This window comes from Hemiscyllium ocellatum, chromosome 14 (assembly GCF_020745735.1).
Source record: "Hemiscyllium ocellatum isolate sHemOce1 chromosome 14, sHemOce1.pat.X.cur, whole genome shotgun sequence".
Lineage (NCBI taxonomy): Eukaryota > Metazoa > Chordata > Chondrichthyes > Orectolobiformes > Hemiscylliidae > Hemiscyllium > Hemiscyllium ocellatum.
In genome coordinates, this window is record NC_083414.1 from 54718925 (window position 1) to 54743683 (window position 24759).

The 24759-nt window shown below is 41.4% G+C and overlaps 1 protein-coding gene across 8 annotated transcripts in view; it reads right to left on the reverse strand.

The window, feature by feature from the left end:
• The window catches only part of chl1b (cell adhesion molecule L1-like b), an 892764-nt gene that overhangs the window by 621355 nt on the left and 246650 nt on the right, over positions 1-24759 (reverse strand). The window contains exon 1 of one of the 8 annotated variants that reach the window (XM_060835720.1): positions 16985-17139. The exons of the other annotated variants lie outside the window; for them this stretch is intronic. The gene's annotated coding sequence lies outside the window, so the exon portion shown is untranslated. Of the gene's footprint in view, positions 1-16984; positions 17140-24759 lie in introns of those variants that run through there. 8 annotated transcript variants of the gene reach the window in all.

A 24759-nucleotide genomic window follows, 5' to 3' on the forward strand; every position in this document is an offset into this window, starting at 1 on the left:
TGGGGTCAGAAGCACATTTTTATTTTTCTCTGCTTACTGGAATGCCGGGCAGTTCAAAGGAGAAACTGTTATCATATTGAAAATCTTGTTTGTGGAACTTCAATTTCAGGAGAGCTTGCACATTACTTGAACAGAGAAAGCTTTGGCCCTCAGAGTTGTAGATGAGCTCACATTATATAATAAAACTCATGGGAACAGACACATCAAATTGTATTGACAGGACACAGCAAAGAAACTGTCAGGAGTCCATTCATTAGAACTCGAAGGAGTTGAGATGTGGAGTAGACTTTCTTTGGATCTGAACCTCTGTAAATTGATGGGGCCATAAAATAATTTAGAAACTTTGTTCTATGTGCTTTATAAGTTACTTTAGTGAACAGTTTTCTAAATTTGAAGAGGATGTTTTCATTTACCCCTTTTGTATCATAAACTTCTATCCAATTGTTACAGAAATGCTGCAGCCTCATGTGACTGTTTCAGTGATTGACCGCAATATTAACCAAGATTAACAAAAGAAAAATCCTTCAAGTTAGATTTCATTCTGGGGTCTGACTTGTATTACTATCAGCTGGGATTATAAGCAGCACAGACACTAAATGGCAATCACTGCCTCTCTTCTTTAAGTGAAAAAAACCATGTAAACCACTCAACAGCTGAGGAGTTAAAAGACATCAACCATCACAATGGCACAATTTCACTAGGTCTTATTTCATAGAATCAGACAATCCTTATCAGGCATAAGTAGGCCATTTGGCCCATCAAGTCCACACCGACCCTCCAAAGAGCAGCCCATCCAGACCCACTCCCCTCCCGTATTCCTGTAAACCTCATTTCCGATGGCTAATCCACCTAGCCTGCATATCACTGAAAATTATGGGCAATTTTGCAGGGCTAATCCACCTAATCTGCAGATCTTTGGCCTGTGGGAGGTAACCATAGCACCCAGAGGAAACCCACGCAGGCACGGGGAGAATGTGCAAACTCCACACAGACAGATAGTTGCCTGAGGGTGGAATTCAACCCAGGTCTCTCCTGCTGAGGAGTAGCAGTGCTAACCACTGAGCCACTGTGCCACCCAACTAGCATACACTTAGTAACAGGCAAACATGGCTTTTAGATAATAGGAGAGAGGGGTCTCTCTGAGAGGCTAATGAAGTACTCATGGATGATAACGGAATAGGCCCAGATGCAATTCCCTGGTGGTAGACCTTGCGAGTAAACCTGTTGCCATGGTCGCAGTTGAAGACCTCGAGGGCAGAACTTATCATTTAAAAACTGACTCCTTGACATACAGGACTTGAAAGTGCTCCAGGCTGCTTCCTTCTTAATTTATTCAGAATGACACAAAACTTGAAGCAATCCAGTTCTAGCTGGTCAAGAGTTTGCTAGCTTGGTATTGAGCCCATAAAAAGCTTGACACTGCCAATAGCAGAATTACATGGCAGGAGGGAAATATATTTTCAATTTGGAGGCTCAGTCAGGATTACACTGTAATACATTTATCAATTGGTCCAGGCACCTTAACATTTGCTTCAGGGTACCTTTGGCTTGTTTAATTAGATGTTGGGTTTGCTTGTGATTCTCATTATGTCAGTCATTAGCATCTGTGCCAGGGTTTCTTACAAAATCATGAGCCGAGTGTAAAGGGAATAGCCTTTATTTTCAAGAGGCCAGCCTGCCACATGTTGGTTTGGTTAGAAGGCAAGGCAGATTAAGGTTGGCTTGCTATTAAGGCATCGAGATTTCTGCCAGGAACCTCAGCCACAGACCTGAATTATTCATCATCTGTGTTCATGGAGCAGCTGAGTGACAAAACAGTGGAACACTTTCCTGTGACATGACATGCAGAATTGTTGTCAGTGGCTGAGCAACGCAACACAAGTGCGGAGAATACTTTGTAACTGGGGAGATCCAGCTACATGAGCAAATACGAAACCACTTGTCTTTGGAGCAGCAACCTGCACATGGCACGTACAGGGTTTTTTTTTTAAGTGGGTAATTTTGGGGTCAATTGAAGGGATGGCAGGTCAACTCTTTCAAGTGGTATGCTCCACTTGTAACACATGGACGTTCTTGGATGCTGATTGCATCGATGAGCAAGACATGTCGAGGGGGTGCCATCAATACCCCCAACTCAAGCACTGGGTTATGGAGCCTTAACAAGATCTAGAGGCTCTGAGGGACATCCAGAAGAATGAGAATTCCGTGGATAGCGCATACAAGCAGGTGGTCACCCCACAGCGTAAACAGGTGCAGGAGGTTAGGGAACGAGTAAGCATCGCATACAAGTGTAAGATGAGACAGGTAGTGCAGGAGTCCCTTAAGGCCATCCTAATAACCAACCAGTACTCTGTGTGGCAGCGGTGATAATACCTCAGGGAACTGCAGCCAAAGCAGTACCCACAACACTGTGGGTTGCTCAGCTGCACAGAGAGGGGAGAAAAAAAGTGGTTAGTTCTGCAGTGATAGGAGACTCAATCATTAGCGGAACAAAGAGGCGCTTCAGCAGCTGCTCTATGACAACAGGATGGTGTGGTGCCTCCCTGGTGCAAGGGTCCTGCAGGTGATTGAGCCAATGCAGAGAATTTTGGGGAGGGGTAGTGGGGAAGGGAACCTGCTAATGGTTGAGGCACACGTTGGTACCGATGACGTAAGTACAAAGAGGGATGAGGTCCTGAAGGCTGAATTTAAGCAGTTAGGAGCCAGATTGAAAGCCAGGACTTCAAAAGGTAGTCTGGATTACTCCCTGTGCTGCATGCGAGCAAGGCGAGGAATTGGCAGCTTTGGTAGTTTAATACATGGCTGGGAGAGTGTGTAGTAGGGAGGGCTTTAGACTTCTGAACAACTGAGTCAGTTTCTGGACATGGTTGGACCCGATCAAGAGGTTCGGTCTTTACCCAAACAGAGACAGGACCAGTATTCTTGGTGGGGTTTGCAATGCTCTGTTGGGTGGACTTTAAACTAGTTTGGCAGGGGAACCTAAGGGGAGGCTCTGAGTTAGCTAGAGTGGGTGAGGGCCAGCGGAAAAGAGAATCAATAGAGTAAATAAAAAGCAAGAAGCAGCTGAGCAGTGTAGCACAATGATGAGTGGAGATAGTGACAGGCAAAGTGGGAATGTTTAAAAACAAGGGTTCTTCTGGTCAAGCTGTTAGGATTCAAAAAGGTATTAAAAACTAGCAAAAGGACACTTTACCTGAACGCTGGCAGCATCTTAAACAAGTTGACAGCACAAATCATCACAAATTGGTATGATTACAGAGACATGGTTGCAGGGTGTTCATGACTGGGAGCTAAATATACATGGGTATAGGACTATTTGGAAGGACAGACAGAAAGGATAGGGAGGTGGTGCAGCTCTGATACTTGAGGATGACAACAGGGCAGTGCTGAGAAATCATCCAGGTTTAATGGAGAAAAAGATCGAATCAATGTGGGTGGAAATCAGAAATAGTAAGAGGGATAAGTCATTGCTAGGCATGGGGGATTTTAAACTACATATTGTTCGGCCAAACCATGTTGGTCAAGGTAGCCTTGAGGAGTTCAGAGAATGCACCTACAATAGTTTCCTGAGCAATATGCAATGGAACCCAGGAGAAACTGAGCTATCCTGGATCTGGTCCTGTGTAATGAAACAGGAATAGTTAATTATCTCATAGTTAGCGATCATCTCAGGAGGAGCTATCATAGTATTGATTAAATTAAAAGACAGATAGAGAATGAGAAGGTCAAATTCAATACCAGTGTGTTGTGGATAAATAAAGGAGACCACAATGGGATGAGGGAGGAGTTGGCTAAGATAGACCTGGAGCAAAGACTTTATGGTGGAACAATTGAAGGACTGTGCAGGACTTTCAAAGTGATTTTTCACAGTGCTCTGGAAAAGTATATACCAGTGAAAAGGAGGATGGTAGGACAAGGCATAATCAGCCACAGGTAACAGGAAATAAAAGGAGGGTATCAAATTTAAAGCTAATGCATACAAAATGGCAAAGATTAGTGGGAAACTAGGGGATTGGGAAATCTTTAAAGGTCCAAGAAATTCATGAGAAAAGCTATAAAGAAAGGTAATCTCTCTCCATTTAAATAATACATGCTTTTCTATTCTTCCTGCCCAAATGAAAAGGTTCACTCAGTTACTTCATCTGCCAAAGTCCTGCCCAGTCACTTCACCTATCCATATCCCCTGTAACTCTAACTCATCTTGACAACTTACTTGTCCGTCTATCTTGGCGCATCATAGGAATTGTCGCCAATCTGTTTCTTCATCAAAACCAAGATTTCAGCACCATCCCATCCTTTTCATATTTGCTCTCTGACTACAATACAGGAGCAAAGCATGATGGAATACTTGACTATTTAACCGACTAAGATATTAAAACGGCCTCAAGCATGTGAGGAATACGCTCTTCACAAAGAGACAGCTATTATGTTGTGACCTTACATAAGAATATATGAACATAAGAACTAGGAGCAGGAGTAGGCCATCTGACCCCTCGCGCCTGCTCCACCATTTAATAAGATCATGGCTGACCTTTTTGTGGACTCAGCTCCACTTACCCATCCTCTCATCATAACCCTTAAGTCGTTCACTGTTCAAAACTCTATATTTTCCCTAAAAACATTCAATGTGGTAGCTCAACTGCTTCACTGGGTCATGAATTCCACAGATTTACAAACCTTTGGGTGAAAAAGTTCTTCCTCTACTCAGTTCTAAATCTGTTTCTCCCTTATTTTGAGGCAATGCCCCCTAGTTCTAGTTTCATCTGTCAGTGAAAACAATCTCTCTGATTCTATCTTATCTATCCCCTTCGTAATTTCATATGTTCTATAAGATCCCCATTCCCATTCTTCTGAATTTCAATGAGTATAGTCCCAGTCTACTCAATTTCTTCTCATAAACCAACCCTCTCAACTGCAGAATCAATTGAGTGAAGCTCTTCTGCACCCACTCCATGCAAGTGGCCTAGACAGCCGCAGCAGATCATTCCAAGCCAAGAGGATATTACTTCTTTCGTTCACAACATGTGAACATGGCTGGCAGGCTCATCCTTATTGCCCTTGAGGAGGTGTTGGGATGCACCTTCTCTGGCAACTGCAGTCAGTGTGGTCATTGCTGCACGATGAACAAGTGTTTGCTGTGACAGCAACTGCAGAAGAATTAATGTATCAGCTTTCATTAGTAACATGGACAGCAAACTGAGTTCTATTCCTTTCATCTGTTGTGTCCTGGATGGGGTGTCACCATCACCACCCTAGGCAGTGCTTTATGTCCCTTAGTGTTTGCCTCCAATAGCTATTGTAACAATTCTGATGAGACAGGTCTTGCCTACCTGCCTGAAGTACTGCCTCCTTCTATACCACACCTCTTCCAATCCCACAATATAGAAAGAGTCACAGACAATCTAACCTACAAGTTCGCTTGCAGGCCAGACAGCATCCTGGCTTGTAACAATAATCATTGTTCCTTCACTGTCACTGGATCAATATCCTGGAACTTCCTTCCTCACAGCACTGTGGGTGCGCCTACATCCAAAGACTGCAATGCCTCAAGAAGGTAGTTCTCCACCAGAGACTTGTCCAGAGGGAAGAGGTTCTCGATTTGCCCATGATAGAATCTCTCAGTTGCATCGTATTATTGTGTCTACTTGTGCTGCCCTGCATAACAGCTTGACGACAATCGTACATGTTGTATCACAGGAAAGGGTTCCATTCTTTTGCACTGCTGTGAACTAATGCCATGAATAATCCCCATAGGCGTAAGGGATGTGCAAACAAATGCTGGTCTAGTCTATAACACCCACATTGCATGAATGAATCATTAACACATCCCTTCCTTTCTAATGGAAAACCAGAAAACAAAGGCTCAGATTTCATTTTTCGTTAAGTCTAAAACCTAAAACACTCCCAGTTGACCACTATGCATTTTACAATCGGTTTGTCATTTTGTGAAATCCGTTCAGAATTCCTATGCAATCCACTTCAGTCAATTTTCCCTAACAGTCCCTCAGTGAAAATGAAAAATCATATGCCTTGTATTGTGCGTTCTGAAATAATTATGATTTCCATTATTGCTGGCATAATATTTTAATGCTTTTTAAATTATATTTTATTGCTGAAAATGTAATTGATAGGCTTTTACTCCATGCCAGGTGGTTTTCAGAGCATGCATTTCTATTATACATCAGTCATTAATGGATCCATTAATAGTATTATTGTCCAACACATTTATCATTCCATAACAATTTAAGTATGCTAATATTTACAACAATTCATTTTGTTATATACCAACATATTTACATGCCATGGAAACACTTCAAGACAGAAATTACAAATGCAGTGAGAAACTATTATTTAGATCAGACTAGATACAGAGCGATCACTCAAAGAACATTTGTATTATAACCTTGCTGAAAGTTGCCTTTTTCCATCCATGCAAAGAAGGAACAGGATGATGTTGTAGTACATCACATAAACAAACTAAATTCCCATCATGAAAAAGCACATTAATTGTACATATATGGAGTCTCAGACTACTCTGAGATAAAGACAAATGTAATGCTTCTACAGGGCACAATGGAGTGATTGTGGGGACCTGGTGGTTGTGGTGTGTTCATTGTTATGTGTGTTAAAACAACCCTAAAAAGATCCCAGGAATCCTACGAAGGCAGTAACAATATGAGAAACAGCTGTAGAGCAAAAAAGCAATAAAGATGGTCACCAAGCAAAACTAAGAGAACATAGCTGCCTATTTCTACATCATTGTATAAATTATAGTAAGGTCCTTTTCCTCACTTTTGTTTTCAAAGATAATGATGTGAAAAGAAACCATATTACTGAACTTTTTATTCTCTCCTCTATAAAAATGTTTCAACATAAACCTCAAAAGGACCATTATCTTCATGAGTAAAAACTGTCAAACCAATATTTTATAACCAGATAATACAATGTCAGGGGTCATATCAAAATACGTTAAAATTGAACTTCCTTCACAACTATACTGTCATATCAAAAAGCCTATAATCACATGAAACAGTTTTGCTTAATTCAAAATATAATGAAAATACAGTACATTAAAGTAGTTATGATGGTATTGCATGTAACTGAAGGAGCATAAAGCAGATCTGAAATTCAAAGCAATTTGAACTCGACTCCTTTGAATTTATTCATCAGCATTTCCAAAATTGCCCAGATAAGGTTCAATTTATATTCAGCTAAAAATAATAAACATAATCTCTTTTGCGAATAGCTTTTTCTCAAATATTACATGCTACTCAAGGGCTAATTGAGAAATCAACAGACACACAAAAGCAGTAATTAGCCAAATAAAGTAATTTGACTGAATTAATTTTCAAAATGGTGTAAAGACATGGCACGGTCAGACAAAGTATATCTTAACATTTAATATTGAAGTTGGAGACATCAGGGAAACGGGAAGAAAAATCTTTTTTAGCTTCACACTTAGCACAATAGAAGGCATTTATATGTGAACACAACATCACGATCAAATTTGGTGGCTGTACAAAGCCTGGCAAATGAGAAGAAAATGTTGCTTGTTGCTGTTTTGGAAGGAACAAGAAAGAGGAGAGGAATGAATAACATGGTTGACAGTGATGAAGAGGAGAATAAGTATTGATGCCACAGTACAGGAGAAAGGCATATTATTTTTCATCATAGAGAATCACAGAATGCCGACTGTGTGGAAATAGACCATTAGGCCCAACGAGTCCACACTGACCCTAACCCAGATCTACTGCCCTACCCTATTACTTTACATTACCCCTGACCAATGCACCTAATTTTCTCAGGTTCTGACAAGGATACTTCTTTAACTGGTAACTTCAGGAATCTCTCTCTCCACATCTGGCTGACTTGGCTGGGTTTCTCCCCGCCCCATCAAGAAATTTCCCTCCTCACTCTTAACTGCCAGTGGGATATGCAGGGGTATCTCGTGAGAACACAAGGGCTTTCTTAAAACTCATTTTCGAATAGTGTTCTTTTCCACCAATGAAAGTGAAGAAGGAAATTAAATCATGTTTTAAACAGGCCTCAGTCTGACCTGTGAGAAAATGCACTCCAAGGTCAGTATCAGGGTACTGATGGCCCGAGGATGTGGGTGCCAAAATCGTATTTGGATCTTCTCTGAGCCAAAAGAGAAGTCTACATTTGTGTTGGTTATCTAAGTAAAACCCACCAAGGGTTAAAATCTAGATTTCCAACTTTCAGGATGAACTTTGCAGTTCCAGAAATTAAGTATTATCATGGAATACCAAATTCAAAAAGAAGGAAAAGTAGCAGGAGGATTTCCATCACAATCTTTAATAGCTTGCCGACCTCCCACCTACTCCATTCTAACTCCAGCACACTCATTACATTATTGTTTCCCATTCTTTTTAACTGCTGCCTCACAGTACCAGGGATGTTGGTTCGATTCCAACCTCAGATAACTGAGTGGAGTTTGCACATTCTCCCCGTGTCTGTGTGGGTTTCCTCTGGGTGCTCCAGTTTCTTCCCACAGTCCAAAGAAGTGCGGGTTTAGTGGATTTGCCATGGTAAATGTGGGATTACAGGAATAAGGTAGGTCAGGGTGAGATGCTCTCTTTGGAGAGTCAACACAATGCAATGGGCTGTATGGTACTGTGGGGAGTCTATGATTCTCTGCTCTGTCACAGTTTTTTTTCCCTTCCCTTGCTTGTGACAGATTAGAGATAATTTCAAAGTTTTTTAATGCCTTCAGGCCCAAATATTTACCATAATGCAATCTTGAAGCTGGAGGGAGGAATTCTCATCAAAACAAAACTCATCTTTCCCCTCAAGCTGAAAGATATCTCAGATATTCAAGATATTCAATGATCTCTCCTCTACTTTATCAACTGCAGTTGTTCTTAATTAGATGCTTGTCACATTGATACATGTCATTACTTACCTGAAATGAAAGAAAATCTTGAAACTTAACTTTCTAGTCTTTTCTATACCTTCAAAGAAAAGTCAAGGAGACTCTTGGAAGGACTGGACACCAAGTATGAACCTTTGAACTTGATGTCAAGTACATATGCTGGAAAATGTGCAAACTGCACATTACCAGCGCTTTCAAAATTCGTTTGTTTTAAAGATAAAATATGTTGTTGAAACAGTTTTTTAAGACAGGTTAAGGTCTTGTCAGCAAAAATGCAGGCACAAAATATAAATAACAATTCAGCAAATAAAATTAATCAAATCATCGTGAACTAAGCATTTTTAAAAACTTAATTTGAAGTCAATCAACATTTTGAACTGAACAAGTGTTGGACTGTAGCAGGGATATTTGAGCAACATCTTTTTTTCTCTAAAAGTTAGACCGAGATCAAGTTTAGAGATAATTTCAATGTTCTTTAATGCCTTCAGGCCTAAATATTTACCATAATGCAATCTTGAAGCTGGAGGGAGGGATTATCGTCAAAACAAAACTTATCTTTCCCCTCAACCTGAAAGATATCTCAGTTTCTCTCAAATTCTGATGGCTTTGCTCAACTTTTGTAACAGTTTTGTTCTTAATTAGATTAACAGTATCCATTGCATTTTCCATTTGAACCAGTGTTTATATAATGCTAATATAAAAATAAAATTTCCAAAGGCATTTAACAAGAGGCTTATGGAGCAAAATTTGACATCAAGCTATAAAAGGAAACATTTGCTAAGTGACTCAGAAGAAAATCTTTCCAAGATCAGACACAAAAACAGAAGTGTGTTTCGGAGGTGGGGACAATAATAAGGGTACAATTTGATCTAAGGATTAGATTGGAGCTTATCTTATTGTGGTATTAATACGATGGGTAGTGCGACTTTGAGTGTTGAAAGACTGAGACGGTAGTTGTGCATGTCAGCAGGAGAGAGAAATTTCACATGGGCAGGAGGGCACTGAACGCAGGATGGATAACAAGGGTTGAGATCGGAGTTTGAGATCAGAAAGGGTCTAAAGTCATTCAGTGCAGAGGCTGTGGGAGCAGAGGTACAGAGAGCTCAGTGGGAAATCTGATGTGTTACCTGGGTGTGTGGAGAAGAGGCACGAATGAGGAGAAGTTACCAGAGCAAAGGAGTCAAAGTAAGACAGATTAACCGAGATGGGGGTATGGAGTGAGACAAATAAGGAGAAAGGGTGGCAGAGGAGGGACAGCAGAAAGGATATGGGGAGGGAGTGAGGGAAAGAGCTTGAAATGACTACAGTCGGACAAGATCATAAAGGCTGGGTGAGGAGGTGGTGAAACAAGTGGAGTGTGGGCATTCAATTCAAGCTGAAACAACAATAACAATATTTAACTTCAACCAAATCTGAAGTGGCCAGGATTCAGGAGATTTCATTTCAACTTCTGATCTGACATAATATGTGAGGTTAAAATACTTACCTTCCCCATTTCTTGTGTTTCAGTTGATTACACTTGAAGAATGCATTCAAACTTTCTAAGTTTCATCAAATAATTGCTGTAACAACACTACCCAGGTTATTAGAATCAAAACATTAGGATCTCTTTCCAAATTTCTTAATTTCTTTCCTGTCATATTTCTTTATTCTTTCTACTTACTTTACAAAGTGCCCTCGTGCACCAGTCACTTGCACACAATGATGTCACCATAATTACTCATGAAATAACAGGCACTGGCATGCCCAATAATGCTTATCTTGCAGAGACCAGCTAAAATTTATCAACTGAATGCAATGAAGGCTCAGAAATGGTTAATAAAAAGCCCTTGAATAATGACATGATTATCACTGATATCTGTCCTCATGCACACCCTAGCATTTCTGCCGCTCATATCCACAGTCACAATGGAACGTGCCATCTCTTGCAAACATTTCAACCAATGCTTCCCTGATTCACATACTGCCTGGCAATCTAGTCGCTTCCGGGATGGCTTTGAAGAATTCAGTAGGATGCAATCTTTGTGTTGTTGTAACCTTCAATTCCATTCAAAGAGCTAGCACACCACAAGGGAGTGAATGACATCTTCTGTGAGGTAAGATTCTATGGGATATCTTAAATCAAGACACTACATTAGGTAATCCTACAGCAGAATGCACATTTTAATGACAACCCATCTCAGCAGTGGCAAATACAGATTTGTTTTCACATATACACAAGTACAGCCCCTGCAAGTAAATGAAAACAGAAAATTGCTGCAGAAACCCATCAGGGTCTCACAGCAACTGTGGAGAGAGAAACACTTAACCTTTTCAGTCCAGTGCAATTCTCCAGGTATGGTTAATGCATTCAAAAGTATGTTGCATCTCACATTTGCCAAATTTTCATAAATCATCCTCCTTGTGTCAACCTAGCTGTGGGCTCAAAGGAATGGACACCAGCAAAATGCGAAGCCCAACACCAATGTCACCAACAATTAACTATCGTGAAGCAAATGTTTAACAGAAAAAGTACAAGTGCAAAAATGAAGTAAAATGGAATTTAATGAACAGTAAAGCAAAAAGGAAAGTAATTACTTCTCTAATTGTGCCACCAGCTTGTGTATGCCTGAAACCACTTGGATTCAATTGTGACAAGCCCAACTTAAACAGGACATTTTACACCCAGTTTCATATGCTTAATAGTGCAGCTTTGTTATTCACAGCCAAATTGTGTGTTGGTAAAATTGGATGTCCAGGAAATCATTTGCAGAAGATGAAGCATGATTTTTTTTTTGACTTGACAGCACTCTGCACAAGATTACAGCAAGTGCTGAGCAAATGACTCAGTAACTTTAGCAATGTTTACTAATACACTTTCTAGTTTTACATCGTATATTTGATACGGTTGATCCATCTGTTCCATGTTTCGTATCCAACACTTGTGCAATCTGATCAGCAGAGGTCAGAAGTGAGTGGTGCACAGTGATTAGTTAATACAGATTGCCCAAATTAAAACTGCCTCAGTTTCAGCACGACATCCACTCTACAGTTACTGTGAATTGAATCTCCTGTGTTTTTGTTTGTTGCAAAGTGTACAACATAGGAATTTGTGAGATCACTCTGAAAGTTCTTTGGAAAAATATATTGAACTTGTTATACCAGCTCCACAGCATTTGTCACCCAGCAACTTGAAGTGTTAATAGAAGGGGATAAATACAGATCCTTTACAACCGAACGGTTGTCTCTTGTTTTCTTGCAAAGACATGCATCAAAATTTTAACCTCAGATCGACATTAGTTATAGTTTTATAAAAACTAAATAATGTTTTGCAGGAATACTATTTTAAAATTTTAAACTTTACAAACAGCTCTAAAGGAAGAAGTTTCACTTTTTAAAAATGGGCTTGTCACAGAGGTTCCTTATGTAGGTAACCTTTGGTCAAAACAGCAGGCACCATGTCAGCTGAAAAATAAATGCTTGAATTTAACCTTATTCAAAGCAAGCTGTTATGGACAAGATTAAACAGTTGACTCCTGTAATAGAAATGCATTCGTGGGAATGCAGGCTAACACATAAAGAGAAGCAAATCACAAGTGGAAGGCACAGTCTGCACTTGTTTATGATGCCAAATGTACTGCTGTTACAGCTTGAAATGCCTCAAGCTGTGGAACATCCTAATGCAAATGAAGCAACCCAACTATTAATTTTCTCTTTCCCATTTTGTATGGTATTTAACTGATTATAGGCTTTTGTAGCAACTGACCTAATACCAAGAGCTTTGGTCCTCTGTTCAAAATGTATTCTGTGCTGTTCTTCTTTCATTAAAAGTGATAAAACCACTGACAGCTCTTATTAAATCATTCCCCAACAAATCCTAAGCAACTACATATATATTTTTGACACTGCACAGCAGAACTTCATCATTTTAAGAATTAGCCACAAGCAACAGATATTTCAGATGACATACCTGTAACGACAGCAACTTAACATGATTTAAGCAAATCTTAATGAACACAGTTTTGAATATTTTATGCATCAGCTACTATTATTAATACAGTAATTCAGAGCTCAACTTTGACTTACCCAAAATCCAGAAACCTGACTGCCCTTGTCGACCCATCGTCTCCATCTGCTCCTGCCACACCAAACTTATCTCCTCATATCTTGACATCGTCCTGTTCCCCTTGGTCTAGGACCCTCTAATATACATTCGGCACACCACCCACGTCCTCCACCAACTCCATGATTTTTGTTTCCCCAGGCCCCAATGTCTCAACTTCACCATGGACATGTTCCTGTACACGTCCATCCGCCATGACGAAGGCCTCCAAGCCCTTCGTTTCTTCCTCTCCCGCCGACCCAACCAGTACCCTTCCACCGACACACTCATTCCCCACCCTCAACAATTTCTCCTTCAAATCCTCCAACTTCCTTCAGACCAAACGGGTAGCCATAGGCACTCACATTGGCCACAGCTATACCTACCTCTTCCCCAGCTATGACTGCCTCTTCATTGGGCACATGGTACAGTCCATCTTCCGCAGTTAGACTGACACCATTCTCCACCATTCCTCCAATACAATCGGTAACTGCATCGTTGCCATCTCCTGCTCCCATGAGGAGGTTGAAAAGTTCATCAACTTCACAAACACCTTTCACCCTGACCTCAAGTTCACCTGGATCATTTCGGACAGCTCCCTCTACTTCCAGGACCTCTCCATCTCCATTTCCAGCGATCAACTCAACATGGATATCCACTTCAAACCCACCGACTCCCACAGCGACCTGAACTACACCACCTCCCATCCACACCCCCATAAAAACACTATCCCTTACTCCCAATTCCTCTGCCTCTGCCGCACCTGCTCCCAGGAAGATCAATTCAACTCTAGAACATCCTAGATGGCCTCCTCCTTCAAGGACTGTAATTTCCCCTCCTCTGTGATTAACAATGCCCTCCAGCACATCTCCTCCACTTTCCACACCTCAACCCTTGAACCCCATCTCTCCAACCACAACAAGGATAGAACCCCATTGGTCCTAACCTTCCACTTCACCAATCTCCAGACACAACACATCATCATCCACTATTTCTGCTACCTACAGTCAGACCCCACCATCAGAGATATATTTCCCTTTCAATATTCCACAGAGAGCATTCCCTCTGTGACTCCCTCGTTAGGTCCATGTCCTCCATCAAAACACCCTCCACTCCCGACACCTTCCCTTGCTACAGCAAGGGGTGTAAAACCTGCACTCACAGTTCCCCCCTCACCTCTATTAAAGACCTCAAAAGATCTTTCTACATCCAGCAGAGATTTTCCTACACATCCAAACACCTCATCGACTTTGCTCATGATGTTGTCTTCTCTATATTGAGGTAGACAGAACGTTTCAGAGAACATTTCTGGGACACACGTACTGAACAACCCCACTGTCCCAACCACTTCAACTCGTCCTCCCACTCTGCCAAGGACATGCAAGTCCTGGGCCTCCTCCACCTCCAAATCCTAGCCACCTGACGACTGGAGAAGAACACCTTATTTTCTGCCTTTGACTCTCCAACCACAGAGAATCAGTGTTGGTTTCACCAGTTTCCTCAATTCCTCTCCCCCTACGTTTTCCCAGATACAACCCACTAACTCAGCACTGCCCTCCTGAACTGTCCTACCTGTACATCTTCCTTCCCGACGATCAGCTCCATACTCTGCTCTGACGTATCACCATCACCCCCCATTTTCATCTACCTATCACATTTCCAGATACTTTCCCCCCATCCCTATCCCCCTTCCATTTATCCCTCAGCCCCATTGAGCCCCCTTTAGCCCCCCAATAGTCCCATCCCATATTCCTGATGAAGAGCTTATGATCAAAACTTTGACTGTCCCGCTTCTTGGATGTTGCCAGACCAGTTGTGCTTTTCCATCACCACACTTTTTGATTTTGGCAAAGATATAGCCAACCCAACATTCTGCAGTGCACAAAGCATGCAGAATCAATTTGAAAATCTTGGAATAGCAAAAATAGATGTTCATCCTACTGCTTGATGCCGTTTCTGAAAGGTAATTTTAAACCTAAAGATTTTCACTCGTCTAAGACTTCACTAATCGTAGGTTTCATTTCACAGCTCTCTCAGTATTTTATATTAGAATTTCATTTCGCTTTCTCAGTATTGAACAGATAGGATATTAAATCTAATCTACAAACTTATTTTTAAAGCAAAAGTTGAAAAAGAAAAAAAATCACATTTTGTCAAAGCTTTATGTCTTGCACTCATCAGGATAATTTGCAAGAAGTATCAATGAAAAAGAAAACAATGTTTGTACACTATGAGAGGAAATTACTGGTTGTTTGCTGAACAGATTCTGAATTGTAAGGGCAGTGTCATGGAGAAGGCAGTTAATAATGACTGTCAGTTAACTGCCAGGTTTGTCAAATTGTAACCAACAATAGATTCAACAAGGCACCCTGGGAAATGAATTTTAGAATTCTAATCACTTACTTTATTGCACTGAAACAGGGGCAGTGTGTGTATGTGTTATTTCTGCCTGTAAAGAACACTTCTGTGTGTTCAGACGTGTAGCTTCTAGTAAACAAATATGCCATACTGCGAATCTGACTGACATCCCTAAATTGGCCGTTAATGTAATTTGTTGCACGCTCAGGATTATTAATTAAATATTGTTGAATTGTGAAATGATATCTAATGTTGGGCGCTGTGTTGTGAGTTTTCCAAAGCGGTATGTTTGCTTATTGTGAACCGCCAAAGGAATATGGTGTTCAGAACATTCCGCAAGACTTGGGGACATAAACCTATGTAGTAAGAACCTACCAGCACTGAAATTCATAAAGCATATTACTCATTTGTTTAATAGGTAGAGCAATGTCTTGACTTGATGGAGGAATCCTCTCAGGAGCATTGCGACTGCACAGTAGGAGCATGAATCAGCTAGCTTTACATGTTGATCAATGTTTTGAGGCACTTTACACTTCAGAGTAATCTAAGATGGTCACTTTGAAAGAAAAGGTAACAGCCTTATGTCCATTCATGATTTTGTTTGATATAAATCAAGAAACAAGCTGATCATGCTAGCAATTATCCAGCAGGACGGCTTCAAAATTAAAAGTACTAATATATTGGAGTTAATCATTTTCAGATACTACAGTTGTTTCTACTCAAGAAAATAGGTGACAGCCTCTCTCATTTCTTGACCAACTACAGTCAGCCTGCACTGATCAAACTTCAAACAAAACTTAGTTCAATGTCAGTCATCGTTAACTGATGCTTTTTTAACATGGCAATGCCTCTGCCAATCTGAGTCCATTCCCCAATCATTTCAGTACTTGCTGCTCAACAACATACATGTTTTTCCTTTACTTTTGTAATTATTGTGAATTGTCTTGAACAATGAAAGATGAAAAGCTTTGGTAAAATGTGTCCTTTTTCAACAGTACTCAAGTTCTGAGCAATCAAATGACTAGTTATTAAGAAAGTTATCAGATTTCCCCATGCAGTGTGTCAAAATGTTAAACAAATCAAATCTGTTATGGTCCAAATCATACACACAGCTAACATACTTTGAAAAACTGATTTGTATCTAGATACATGACGTTGTTCAGATATCCCAGTATGAATATAAAGTTCTTCCTGTTCCAAGTAGTAGATTAGCAATGCTAATGTGATGGGATGCACGCTTGATTACCCCATTTCCCCAAGATTCTCATCTCACTTTTAGTGAGGCATGAGATCATTTTCAACTTGGAAAACAGGCTGAGTGGGCTTTTTCTCTCCTTGGCAACTTGCGAGAGGGGCACTGGTGGGCATATATCTGCTCTTTGAAGCCAGAGATTTTGACATAAGGTGGACCAATCAGGGATTGATGAAATCTGGGGAAAAGCTAAAGGAAAACAGTTGCGTGCATATCAAAGCGGTGATTGGGAATCTGTGCAGGCACCTAAGGAATGCTTGGTCAATACCACATACCTCCAAACAGTAAAAGCTATCTGTAATGAAGTTGAGCGTTATACTGGAGTCTTTGCGTGTGTGTGGCTTTAAACTAGACCAGGCTGTCATCTAAGAAAAAGAAGGTATACTTAACAAACATTTACCTTAAAACTATCGTCCAATCAATTTTCTCCTCTCGTGTAAGCAGGTAAAAAGACTAAGGTTTCATTGACTATAATTCTTTCCTTCATCCCGCTGTTCAATTCTTCTAGCAATTAATAGTTCCACAAATGTAACATCTGTCTGAACTTTCAGCTCTGCAATTGTGGTTCATGCTTCACAGTAACAAACATTTCCACATGAATGAATTCATTATATGTTGGGAAATGGGTGTTGGCAACTCGATCTAACAATCTGCAATTGGGCAGATGTTTCAGATGGGTGTAGCATGCAGGATTAACGCCTGAGTTACCAGTCAAAGCCTATTTTGTGTTAACTAAATGGAATTCTTAATTTATTTGTCGGATGTTGAGCTGTATTTGTGGGAATTAAAAGTATTTCTGACTAGCCCCTGTCATGATTCGAAAACAACCCTGATGAAAAAACATCTCACGTGTTCATGAACATCGTGCTCCATCTCTACTGACCGTTTTTGACCTCTTCGCAGTATATAATACGATCAATCCAACCATGCTCTCCACTGCCACCTCTCCATTTTCATGAATGTGAAAATCGACATTTAATTTCAGATGACCGAACTTTATGGAAGACAATTTTTTTTAAAATCAGACTGGCATAGCAGGGAGGGAAAATTTGAAGAAGTCTTCAACATTTTTATGGAGAGGACACATACACACAAACTTTCAAGAGTTGGTATGCAGAGTTATTGAGAGACAGAAGTCATGTTCTGGGGAAAGCATGATGCCAGACAGTTCTTGGACATGGTGACATGGTCACTATCAAAGCTGTCACAAATTAGTCCCTTCTGTTTTTCTAAAAGCTGTTCCTTGGCTTAAGGAGACTCTGTCCTTGATTTTTTTTTTTTAAGAGGGGCAATAAACCAGGCTGGGCTCTGATCAATCTGGCTTGGTACAAGATGAAAAGGATTTTGAGAGGCCTTTTGTTTTCTGTAAACAGATGAGACTTCAGGCCAAAGTGGTCATGCTCTAGGAGTAGCCTGTATAAAGAGAAAGGAGTGGTCAGTCCTTTAGCTGAGCTGGGTTGAGCAGTTTTAGTTCATCCTTAAACTGGGAAGTTCAACATGGAGCTGTGTGAAAACTCTCTCTCTTTTCTGCCCTTCAACTTCAACCTATAAGCATTTGCTGCATTTATACTGATTTTTAAAGAAAGTTTGCTTATAGGGACTGTTGTATGTATTCGGAACAGCATAATTAAGTCTAGCTGGAAAGGCTGAGTTCAGTAGGGGTTCTTTATTCTGTTCTTTGTGTTTCGTTGTGTAATTTTGTGAATACATTTTTTCATTTGTTTTAAAATCTCGTAGTCAACCTAGCTATCTACTATGGGTAATTTTCACTGTACGCTTACCGAAACAAACTGGAAAGTCAGGTCGCCTGCTACCTGCTTAATGTGTTGAGTGGTTTGGCCTAGTGCATAACAAAACTTATTGGCTGGTAGGGAATATGGCATATCTTTCTTATCGAGAAAATTGCCGTGCTATATTTAGTGGTGGTAATACAATTTTTTCATGAATACTATTTGTTAAACAGTACAAAGATTTGTCCAACAATGCAACCCATTTAATGCATTTAAACCCTTCCTTGTAAACATTTGCTTTGAAGTATACACACTATGCTTCAAAGGATAAGAAGCACCCACTTTATTCTATGTCTATAAGAAAATTCAACAGAAATTACATGGTAGGAAATGTTTTGCCTTATGACTTAATATTGTACTCACGGTGTATCTGATGCTCTGAAAATATTGAGTTTTGGATTGGCTGCATGTTACATATTTGTTTCTTTTTAATCCTTGAAATTATTTTTTACCCGTTTATCAAAACATTTTTACTCATGATGGTAGTTTTGACAAAGAGCTAGACTTGAAATTATTCTGTGGTTTTTACCTTTAAAAAAATCCAGGATGATGAACCAGAACACAAAAGAGGACGTGAAACCATTTCACTCTTGATGAGAGATTGGCGACGCTTCTCGGAGAAAGTGAGGACTGCAGATGCTGGAGATCAGAGCTGAAAATATATTGCTGGAAAAGCACAGCAGGTCAGGCAGCATCCAAGGAGCAGGTGAATCGATATTTCAGGCATGAGCCCTTCTTCAGGAATAAGGAAAGTGTGCCCAGCAGGCTAAGATAAAAGGTAGGGAGGAGGAACGTTGGAAATGCAATAGGTGGAAGGAGGTCAAGGTGAGGGTGATAGGCCAGAGTGGGGGTGGGGGCGGAGAGGTCAGGAAGAAGATTGCACGTTAGGAAGGTAGTGCTGAGTTCGAGAGTTGGGACTGAGACAAGGTCGGGGTAGGGGAAATGTTAGGAAGGTGGTGCTGAGTTCCAGGGTTGGGACATGCAGGTCCTTGGACTCCTCCACACCAGACCATAGCAACATGATGGCTGGAGGAGGAGCGCCTCATCTTCTGCCTAGGAACCCTCCAACCACAAGGGATGAACTCAGATTTCTCCAGTTTCCTCATTTCCCCTCCCCCCACCTTGTCTCAGTCCCAACCCTCAAACTCAGCACCACCTTCCTAAGCTGCAACCTTCTTCCTGACCTCTCCACCCCCACCCACACTCTGGCCTATCACCCTCACCTTAACCTCCTTCCAACGCCCCTCCCCCACCCCCCCAAGTCCCTCCGCCCTACCTTTTATCTTAGCCTACTGGGCACACTTTCCTCATTCCTGAAGAAGGGCTCATGCCCGAAACGTCGATTCTCCTGCTCCTTGGACACTGTATGAATGCAAATTGACCATTTTCAAACAATGACAAGATAGATATGAAATTGAAATTAACAGTATGGACTGCACTTTCCCCAAAATCAGCGAAGTGTCAATTCTAGGGAGATTCATGGAGGGCTTCTTTCTGTGAGCAGTAATTGAGTTTTCTCAAGAAGATTTATGCTGCTCACCTCATTACCAATGCACTCCACCTCCAGTCCACCGCTCTCAAAAACAGTGGGAGTGCTTTCCACTACTAGGATCTGCTGGATCACTGACAGTTGTAATGTTGTCCCATCCACCATATAGAATGCTGAAAGTGAGAAAACGCCTATCATAGCCCCAGTGTGGAAAGAATTGTCCTCAAGGTGGCCAACAGAGACAGGTTGGCACCCGATTGGCTGACAGGGATCTGGAGCATTTGTTAGATGGGGTGGTGCAGAGGAGGGCCATTGTCCTTGCGCAGAATCTCGCGAGGAGCCCATGCCACCAGACTCTGAAGCCTGGACTGAAGTTGCCATCTGGGTCAGTGCCACTGACTGGAAGAACACCCAGCAATGCTGCGATAAGGTTTAAAGTTCATCTGTGGTCCACAAACTTAAGTCCCATTCTCACTGCTACCTCACACTCATTCTAACTCTGCAGCTTCACCCACATCCCACCGAGGTGAATACGCGACCCATCTTACTGTTTCATGCATCATTTTCATTGAATACCTCTCACCCTCCCACTCCCCCTGAACATCTCAGTCTTCCTGCCCTTTGCATTCTTTACTCACTCATTTGGGACACCTCAGCACCTTTCCCTCACTTGCACCACACTAAAAACTGTGCCAGCTGCTTTCATCTCACTCAATCACTCCCTTTAGCTCAATGGAGGAAGAACCAACCCATAAATAGGGCAGAGAGGAATAAGATAAGGAGGGTTGTCCATTAATGGCCTTCTTATTCCCTACTTGAGAGAATCTTGAGTTCATGGGAGTGGATAGAGACTGATCATGTGGGGCTATCAAGACCTCTATGTCTCCACAATCTCAGGATTCCTTGCCAACTGCTGCACTACTCTTCCACTGTCACTATTGTGAATGTATTCTCAATAAACGTCTACCACTATTTCACAACTCATTACTTCTCTTATCTTGCTCAGTGACCAGTGGCATCCACACAGTCTCTGCCCCAAAGAGAAATTCCACTTCAGCCAACACCATCTCTTCCATTTCTGATGAGGAAATCACAGATCTCTCAGAGGAAGTACTGGCAAAGCTTTCTCCTGCACCCTCCACCATCACAGATGGTGGCTGCAGTAGCCACAGTAGGTTCAACAGCACAGTCTGGTGAGCACATCATTGCCATGTATCTGCAGCTGGCTGAGGAAGAAGTGCCCAGGACACCACCACCCCAGAAGATTGCCAGAGATGCGACACCTGCTTTACACCAGGAAGGAGAGGACCCTTTTGTGTGGGTCATTTCAAAGAGTCAAAGTACACAAGCTGACACAGGGGCAGATTTGTTGGAGACACTCAGGAAACTGCACCAAAAGAATGAAGGAGTGTACCAATGCCATTGATACCATGTTGACACTGGCATGTGTGCATCAGTCTGCTTCCATGGGTAGACCCAGCACACTCAGCATCTACCAGATATATGCACAGATCAAAATGCCAGCCCTGTAGCTATTCGTGCTCAGTATTAATGGCAAGATAGCAGGGGGAGCAAGGGACTTTGGCCTGATTTCAGGTGACCCATCTTCATTGGAATGTGCCAGACAGCATTCAAATGGAGGGAGGAATCAGATATAGGCCTAGGATGTCTCCTCTCAGAAAATTGCTGGCGTGCCTGGCCCTTCTACCTCCACTCTTCCCGCAACCCTCAACCCAGTGAAAGTTCAAGTCAAAGAGGATGAACCTGCATTTCCACTCACAGTACGGCTGGACCCCTGGTCTCAAATGCCCCCAGGTCACCCTTTCCAACTTCCAAGGCCAACATGCTCTAACTGGGGAGGCTCCTAACAGTGGAACTCAGATCAGCAGACAGATTGTGTGGAAGAAAAAGGAAAAGGAAGACTTGAGGGCACAGGGGTGAATCCTCAAATGAATGATCAGATTTACCAATATATGTTTACTTCTCTTCACGGTGTGATGAATTGTTGTTACAGCTGCAGCTACAGCATTAGGCTAGAGAGGCTAGTCATCCTTAACATCACACTCAGCTGTTCTATTTGTGTCTGAAGGAAAGTTACTCCTAGGAGAAAGTGAGGACTGTAGATGCTGGACATCAGAGATGAGACTGTAGTGCTGGAAAGGCACAGCTGGTCAGGCAGCATCCGAGGAGCAGGAGAATCGACATTTTGGGCATAAGGTCTTCATCAGGAATGAGGCTTGTGGGTCGGGACTGAGAGATAAATGAGAGAGGGGTGGTGGCTGGGAAAGCGATAGGTGGATGAAGGTGAGGGAGAAGGTGATAGGTCAGAGGAGGGAATGATGGACAGGTTAGGAAGGCAGTGCCGAGTTGGAGGCTTAGGACTGGGATAATGTGGGGGGAGGGGAAATGAGGAAGTGATTGAAATCCACATTTACCCTGTGTGGTTGCAGGGTCCCAAGGCGGAATATGAGACGTTCCTCCTTCAGGTGTTGTGTGGTAACTGTTTAGCAGTGGAGGAGGCCTAGGACCTGCATGTCCTTAATGGAGTGGGTGAGGGAGTTGATGTGTTCAGCCCATGAGGCAGTGGGGTTGGTGAGTGTGGGTGTTGCAGAGATATTCTCTGAAATGTTCCACAAAAAGGCATCCTGTCTCCCCGATGTAGAGACGACCACACTGGGTGCAACGTTACTCCTGCCATTGCACCCAAACTAACATGAAACCAACCTACTTGCCATTGCCTATTATGGAATCCCTACAGTGTGGAAGCAGGCTATTTGGCCCATCGAATGCACACCAACTCTTATCCCTGTAACCCTGCATTTCCTATGGCCAACCCACGTAGCCTGCATATCCCTGGACACAATGGAGCAATTTAGCATGGCCAATCCACTTAATCTGCACATCTTCAGACTCTGGGAGGATACCGGAACACCATTGGAGACCTGCACAGAGACAATTAGAATGTGGATGTGCGCACACACACACACACACACACACACACACACACACACACACACACACACACACACACACACACACACACACGGAATCGAATGCGGGTTCCTGGCTCTGTGAAGTAGCAGTGTGAACCACTGAACCACCGCACCGAAGAAATTTCTGCCATTTTCATATAACTATTGATAATTCTGCTTTTAATCACAAAAATCCTAATTTAAAAACAAACACAATACAAGGTAGTAGAAGGATCACATTCATGACTTTGTGTAAAAGGACAGAGGGTATATCCATATGTATCATGCACAGAATCCCATCAAATATATAGTTTCCATCAATAGGTAAAAAGGGCTGCTTCCCTTATTCATTTGCTGTGTCAGTAATCCAATAATGTATCTGTAGGTCTTAACCAACATTGACCAGAAAGATAGAAGTCACAGCATCAGTCAAGAATTTTCTCAATTGTGCAGCCTACCACAAGATTCATAAAAAGGGAAGTTAGGAGGTGACTTCATGGATATGCTGAATATAATTGCCAAATACTCTTCAAAGAAACCTTTTGTGTCTATCAGCCCTGGGAAAAATATACAAAGGGAAGTTTAATTAACCAATGACGTCTATGGAAATTCTTTTGAAAATGGAGAATGAATCTAAAATCAATAGCATTAGAAGTTACATACATTGGACAATAGTCAACCACATGCATTGGCATTCTACAGCACAAAGTCATTCAAAAATGTTCTTTCATTCCCTTGCATTATGTTTAGAGACTCATATATGACTGAATTTTGACCACGCCAAGGCATTATTTTAGGAAAATGTAACAAAATACTTCCAAATACAGAAGAAGGTTTAAGTATTGGGGATAGTCAGAACTGGCCTCAGAGCTAGAAATCGTTGCTGCATTCCCAGAGAACTTGTAATATTCTTCAAATTTTGAGGGACAAAAGGAACAGGAAGTAGAACAGGTGATCAGAAAAAGTGGGACTGTAGCATGGAATTTGCCTCAAAACAAAGAACAAAAGGAGAAGACCACTATTTGTCCACTCTGGGAAGGTGGATTGCAGAATGAAGATGAAGAGTATAAGTACAGACTGGAAGATCAGACATATAGCAAAAATACATGAAGCCATCCTCTTCACATTGTTTTCCATTGCTCCACTGCACCTTCACTAGAATCCCATCTAACCATGACCAGAATCCTCTGCAGTTTTGTCTGGATTGCTTCCCTAACCTCCAGCCACTGACATCCATCAGAAGTCAAAGAGTAAATGCAAAATCAAAAATAACAGGAGAGAGAAAACACAATGGAGAGAGTACCACAGAAAACTAAAATGGTCAGAGACCCCCTAGCAAAAAACTGATATCAAAGAAACAAACCAAGAATTAAAAAAAGGCAGTACTCCACAGCAAAACAAAGACTAATTGTTGCATGAAACATGGATAAACATTTGTACTAATTGGTAAGTTTATATGCAAGCATTCTGGTTGTTAAATGGTCAGCTCTGCATTGGCAAATTGTCTAGATCTTTCGTTATGTTAATTTCTCTCTTCCTAACCACAAGAGCCTCATGTAATTATCTATTTTTCACTATTATCCCCCAATCACCATTAACTGCTGCAATATACTAAAAAGAAATTAAGGGTTTAACATCTAATTGTGCTGCCATGTTGATATAAAATATGGACTTTAATTTTAAAATCTTATCTTATTCACAAACTTAAATTTTGGAATAAGATGGAACAGTTAAAATGAACTCAGACAGTTGAATTGCCAACCTCACCTGAACTGAAAATTGTCAAACTCAACAGGAATATACAGCTAAGTCTCAGTAACATTGCTGAGACCACATACCACATTCGGAAAAGGCTACCCACCAAGAACTACCTGAACATTAAATTCATGGCCTGGAATTTAAAACTCACAAATGTAGAAGCCTT